This window comes from Cherax quadricarinatus, chromosome 19 (assembly GCF_038502225.1).
Source record: "Cherax quadricarinatus isolate ZL_2023a chromosome 19, ASM3850222v1, whole genome shotgun sequence".
Classification (NCBI taxonomy): domain Eukaryota; kingdom Metazoa; phylum Arthropoda; class Malacostraca; order Decapoda; family Parastacidae; genus Cherax; species Cherax quadricarinatus.
In genome coordinates this window covers 16,889,925-16,897,240 of record NC_091310.1, presented here as the reverse complement: position 1 = coordinate 16,897,240, position 7,316 = coordinate 16,889,925, and positions in this window count along the sequence as shown.

The following is a 7,316-nucleotide window of genomic DNA, read 5'->3' as shown; positions in this document are numbered from 1 at the left end:
AGACGTTTTATGTTGGCCATCCACATAGTCTTATTACATGCAGGTCACAGTGTGTGATAACAGTACTCAGATCTGTCAAGGATAAGGGCGGAACACAACGAAAATAGTGAAAAATGGATGGAGACATCGTGATATCAACCACCGGTGTTATGATGCGTCCAAGGTCGAAGCTACGCACTCAGTCTTTTATAGTTTTTCTTACATTATTCAAGAACTGCTTATCGCCAAATACGCGTCGCAGTAATCTTGTACATCTCCTTATTTCACTGATGTTTCTGAGTCGTCTTCATTTCATGCTTCTCGTGTTATCTCCAAAATAGTGGTGGAACTGGACGCTCCCGTTCTGAGGGAATTAAAAAGCCTGCCGACGCCAACAGTACTTTATTCTGTCATCTCAGTTGTCCCATTAATTGGTCCTCTTCTTAAACTATCTACGCTTCTTCTAGCCTTCATACACAACTTTCCTAACAAGACTGCTAGGCCTGGAATTGCTTCTATAAATTCCCGACTTTCTCACTACATTATCAAATGTTCCAATCTTCAGAACACTCGTGAAATGACCTAATCTGTCTCTTCCACTCCTTACCTTTTGTGATCTGTGAAGTACAAAGGTTAACTTATCTGTACCACTAAGACATTATGGTGATAATGGATTGCAGTCTAACCATAGTGCATTTTTCAGTTGGTAAAACTTGCTTTACTGAGTATTTCAGTAATGTTATGAGCTCCAGGGCCATTTCCCTCACCCTGCTGTATCCCTCACCCTGCCGTATCCCTCCACCCTGCTATCCCCCTCACCCTGCTGTCTCCCCCACCCTGCTGTCTCCCCCACCCTGCTGTCTCCCTAAAACTGTTGTCTCCCCCACCCTGCTATCTCCCCCACCCTGCTATCTCCCTCACCCTGCTATCCCCCTCACCCTGCTATCTCCCCCACCCTGCGTGTGTGTGTATATTTACCGAATTATGTTTGCAGGGGTTGAAACCTGGCTCTTGTCCTTCTCCCTAGCATCATGGTTATCCATGAGTTACGAGACTCTCCCACGTTAAGCCAGTGGTTCATCTTCAAGGTCCCCTCCACTCTTCAGGTCCATGTGCCCAGGAGTCCACCTGTGTCCTCTCAGGAAATCTTCCTTATCTTCTGGATCATGTTTCCAGGTCTTCATCCGTGGGCCCCCGGACGTCAACCCTTCCACACTCTCCACTTCCAATTTTTTTATGCTTCCCCAGCTTCCATCTGTGTCCCACTTCTCCAGGTGTGGTCATCGAAAGGTGTGGTCATAGGTGTGGTCATAGTTAGGTGAGGTCATAGTTAGGTGAGGTCATAGTTAGGTGTGGTCATAGGTGTGGTCATAGTTGTGGTCATAGTTGTGGTCATAGGTGTGGTCATAGTAAGGTGTAGTCATAGGTGAGGTCATAGTAAGGTGTGGCCATAGTTAGGTGTGGTCATAGGTGTGGTCATAGTAAGGTGTAGTCATAGGTGAGGTCAAAGTAAGGTGTGGCCATAGTTAGGTGTGGTCATAGGTGTGGTCATAGTAAGGTGTAGTCATAGGTGAGGTCATAGTAAGGTGTGGCCATAGTTAGGTGTGGTCATAGGTGTGGTCATAGTTAGGTGTGGTCATAGTTAGGTGTGGTCATAGTTAGGTGTAGTCATAGTTAGGTGTAGTCATAGTTAGGTGTAGTCATAGGTGTGGTCATTGTTAGGTGTGGTCATAGTGAGGCGTGGTCATAGTTAGGTGTGGTCATAGTTGTTGTCATAGTAATGCATGATCATAGTAAGGCATGGTCATAGTAAGGCATGGTCATAGTTAGGCCTGGTCATAGTTAGGTGTGGTCATAGTTAGGTGTGGTCATAGTGAGGCGTGGTCATAGCTCCGTGTCTCCAGAAGTCCATCTGTGTCCCCTCAGATGAACTTCCTTCCTCATGTGTGGTCATAGTTAGGTGTGGTCATAGTTTAGGTGTGGTCATAGTTAGGTGTGGTCATAGTTTAGGTGTGGTCATAGTTAGGTTTGGTCATAGTGAGGGGTGGTCATAGTGAGGCGTGGTCATAGTTTCGTGTCTCTAGATGTCCATCTGTGTCCCCTCCGATGAACTCCCTTCCTCACTTGCTTAGGTGTGGTCATAGTTAGGTGTGGTCATAGTTAGGTGTGGTCATAGTTAGGTGTGGTCATAGTTAGGTGTGGTCATAGTTAGGTGTGGTCATAGTTAGGTGTGGTCATAGTTAGGTGTGGTCATAGTTAGGTGTGGTCATAGTCAGGTGTGGTCATAGTGTGTGTGTGTTGTCATAGTTCCGTGTCTCCAGAAGTCGATCTTTGTCCCCTCAGATGAACTCCCTTCCTCACTTCCCCAGGTGTGGGGTGAGTGGGTGGGTGGGTTAGTGGGTAGGTGGGTTAGTTGGTGGGTGGGTTAATGGGTGGGTTAATGGGTGGGTGTGTGTGTGTGTGTGTGTGTGTGTTCGCTCGTGTATGTTTGCTTCTTCTAGTTCCATGTCTCCAGAAGTCCATCTGCGGGCCCTCAGATCATCTTCCTTGCTCACTTCCCCAGGTTCACCAGGTGTTGGCCCCTCCCCAGTGACCTTGCTGGGTGGAAACTCGGCCTTGTCCAGCTGATCTACTGATGAGACTGTCCAGGTGGGCGGAATTACAGGAGGGGACACACAGTAAACTGCGTCCTGTAATTCCACCCACCAAGACAGTGGCGAACAGTAGATCAGCCAGACGAGACTGAGCTGCCACCCAACTCGGCCACCAAGGTGAGGTTACTTAGTGAAAATCTGGGACTTCTATTTATGTTTCATATGTTTAAAGTCATTTTTTGAATTATGCACCTCTACACACACACGCAGACAAACACCTCGTAGACCTGCAATTTTATTTACTGGTGTGTTACCCAACTGTTCTAGTATGTTTCTCCATTGTTTTCCTGTGTTGCTGTAAAGTTCTGTGTTACTGAGCTGTTATGTATTGCTATACTGCTCCTGTGTGTTACTGTTCCTGTTCTTACTTATTACTTCGTCCTTCTTTCATGTTACAGTACCATTCTTCTTTGTTAATGTAGTGTTCTTTTATGTTGCAGTACTTACCTTCATCTTCCACAACAGTGTCTCCCACATTAACGTTCACGTTTCCCAAAACAAGTCTGCTTAAAATTTCTTAGGTTCCGTATCACTCTCTCATCCACATTAATCTCGTCTTTGCTATATTAAAACAAATGACAACGTAAACTCAGAGAGGAAAAATCTCCTGGAGTGAAAACAACCATCAAGGTATTCTTTATCTAGTGACAAAAAAGATTTCAACAGCCCATCTTGCAACTTGACAAATTCGCTTTATGGTTAGTGTCTTCGATCCTGCTGTGTTTATTTACTTATATGTTGCTCTGCTCTACATTTGCAACCCTAGCAACATAATGTTTTTTGCAATAATTCGCTTCTTTAATTTACTGTGTTTAACGTTTGATAAATTATGTTGATACACGCATAATCTTCCCCTTTCTAACCCTAGTCATTTCATCATTACTTGTATTTTCTCTTTTCTATCACTCTCCCAATCACAATTCTAACATATAGAATTATTGTTGTTGTTGTTGTCTATATTCATTCAGTATAGTGAACATTAATGTTATTTTTGTCAATATTCACCATCACTTCCACCGCCACCTCTACCACTATCATCACCACTAATACCACTACCACAATCTACGACTACCGTCACCATCACTCCCACTACCATCTCCTCTTCCTCTAATCAATCCTTTTTTCTGTACATAAAGCTTTTATTCCATGTATTTCAGTAGATTTAAAATTTCTTTACGATGCCATGTATTCAGGATCTTCTTGTCTCGGTTTGTCCTACTATCGTTGAGTCGTATCACTGTTGTTTACATTCTTTAAGTTTCTCTCTAGCTCTCGGTCCCCAGAGGAGGAGGAAAATGGAGCGATTACTGTACCTTGTGGAACAGAACTTTTCATTGCAGCCGCCAGTGACTCTGTTTACTATTACTCTTTATATTATATTTGTTAGAGAGTTATAGATCCATCTACCCACTTTTCCTATTATTCCTTTATCACGCATTTTGTGTGCTATAACACCATGATCACATTTTATTTGTCCTCCAGAGCATCCAAGACCATGTCATAGTGGTCCAGTTGTTGTGAGAGGCAGGAGCGACCTCCTCTAAACAACTTTGATATTAAAAGTCTTAAGAAGAGAAGGCATATCAACTAAGTTTTCATGGTAAGGGAGAACCAACATATTTTTAGTTGAATAAGGTTGGTTGTCCCTTTTTGGATTGTAAAAAGTATTTCTAGCAATTTTAAAAGATTTATCAGTTACGTTTCCTGGATATTTCAAATCATAAGCTATTTCATAAATTTTGGATATTTCCTCATCTATGAACTTTGGACTACAAATATGTAAAGCTCTCAAAAACATTGATGAGAAAACAGACAGTTTAACTCTATCTTGATGTGAAGAATAATAGTGGACATAGGAACGGTTATTTGTAAGTTTTCTGTAAATTTTAAATTTGAATTCATTATTACTCTTAATAATTAAAGCATCTAGAAAAGGCAATGAGTTATTTTCTTCAAACTCAACAGTAAAGTTTATAGAATGGGCTAAGCTATTTAATTTACCAAGGAAATGGTGTACATCTACATTCTTGGGAATAAGACACAAAATATCAACATATCTGAACCATTTAGCTCTATTAGGGAGGATTGTGTTAAGCAACCTTGTTTCAAAAAATTCCATGTATAGGTTACTAAGAACAGGTGAAAGAGGATTCCCCATTGCCATACCAAACTTCTGAGTGTAAAACTTATCACTAAATACAAATTTTGCATCAACAATGCAAAGTTTAATGGTAGTTGGAACTGGCAATGGTAAATCATAATTAACGAGTTCTTCAGATAAGAAACTTAATATATCATCAACAGGAACTTTCGTAAACAAGGAAGTAACATCAAAACTAACCATGTTAAAATCATTTAAGTCAGTCAAGTAGCTTAATTTATCAACTAAATCTATGTTGTTTTTAACATTAAAGTTAGAAATTTTGCCAAGAATAGGGTCAACAAGCCATTTGGATAATTTATATGAAACTGATTGTATGGAGCTAATAATTGCTCTGACTGGATTCCCTGGTTTGTGTTTTTATTAGTCCATAGATGTAAGGTAAAGATGGATTAGTGGAAGTAAATTGTTTGATTAATTCACCTTTGCCTTTCAGTAGAAGTTTTATTGTTTTATTGAAATTGCTGTTAACGGTTTCTAGAGGATTTTTTCTAAGTTTAGAATAGGTTTCAGTATCATCTAAGAGATTATTCATTTTTTCATTGTAATCATTTTCTTTCATAATTTCTATTGCATTTATTTTATCTGCTTTAGTAAGTAGCAAATTTTTATTATTATTAAGTGCATCATAAGACTTAAAGAATCTTTGAGGGCAATTGGGAATGTTTTGTTTTAACATAGAGCTATATACCATTCCTTTACTAATATTAATTTCATCAGTGGATAAATCAGAAAAATTTTCAAAGTTACAAAAGACTTTTGCAATTTCAACATTATTAAGTTTTTTTGAAGTTGCAAAACTTAGGCCAAAACCTAGAGCAGTCGTTGTATTTTTATTTAATATTTCATCTGATAAGTTAATTACAAAATTGTTATTAGCATGCTTTGTCCAATCAGTATTTTCAATTAAAATGTCTAATTTTCTTTGTAGTTTGTTTCTGAGTTCATTACAAATTCTTCTGAGTTTATTATAGCAATGATCCAACATACTGTGTTTCCATTCTGATGGAATGGCCTGATTAAAAGAGTATTTTTTGTTTCTCAATATTTTGAATGCTTCCTTCTCCTGTATTTTAGTTATTTCAATATGCTTCTTTCACAGTGGTTGTTTTGCATATTCTGAAATCACCTGTTTACTGTGATCTTATATATATATATATATATATATATATATATTATTACATAATATGGTACAGAAGATTTAAGAGATACATTGTTGATATAAAGGTGGCATATAAGGTACATGTTGTTACGTGTGTATCACCGATTATGAGGCGAAAATATCATCCAGCTCCTCAGAGCTGGGGCGTGTGCCCAAAATACAGCAGGCATTACCCCTTTGAACAGACGCACTGAGCCGCTGGAACAGAAAACTAGCTGCCCATGAGCCAAGGGTCTCTGAGCCTATGGGAACAAACATATAATGATGGGCAAGTTCTCCATATTTTCTAGACTTTTTGGACTCCCTGAAGCTGGCAGCTGCCCCTCCTTCCTCCCTGGTGTATTGGAGATAGGTATCAGCCATGGTAGATGCACATGTATAGTCCCACACCACCTGCTTCCCATCTGTCCAAGCTTGAAGGGTGATACCATCTGGACGCTTCTGGCTGCCATCAGATCTGCATAGATGGGGTGGCTCCCTTACTGCTGGGCATCCAGCTGTTGTGAGGCTCCTCTTGATAATGTTATTAACCTCATGTCTTGCAATCTTTCCCTCGGATTTACGGCACACAAGACCATTGTACCCGAATCGGTCTGCTGCTTCACTGCCACAAATACACCTGTGTTCGGCGAGAATAGGGGCGGCAAGTCGAAGGGCAACACCGATGCGGATGGTCTGTGGGTCGAGGCGTGTGCCAAGGCTGGAGTTGGGAACAGCCAACAGAAAGTCCCCAGCATGAGGGGCTCTCACTGCCAGGAGGCAGGCTCTATCCTTCCCTGACACACTCTGAAGCATTGTTGAGGCTATATTTTCCACTATTTGACCATCCCAGTGTGATTGTTTGTAGTTGTTGGGGGGAGCAGGTCTGGTTTCAGAGCCCCTTAGATTATCCCAGATCATTGCTCCGTCAATGAATTTTTGGTCCTGGATTCCAATCTTGTCCCTAACATGTTCAGGGAGAATCGCTGCTACAAGCTCTCTGGATGCAATACACGAGGACAGAAAAGCAGGTAACGCAATCTGTGATGACTTGCGGACACCAATGCCTCCTAGTCTGACTGGAAGTGTAGCTTGGTTCCACTGCCCGCCTTCTAGAGTAAGGTTAAGTAGTTTCGTAAAAATCTGCCTCAGAATACTGTCATATTCGTGCAGTATAGGGTTATCATATGAAGGTGCACATCTTAGGAAATATGTCAACCTGGGCAGACTCAAGCACTTTGTGAGAAGGTACAAGGCATCGTGGGTGTCCAGATTGCTTATTCGTTGTTCCATATATATATATAAAATGTCGTGCCGAATAGGTAAAACTTGCGATTTTGACTTAAATAGCACCGCTCTTCTTGCCGAGAAAGGCAGGGAT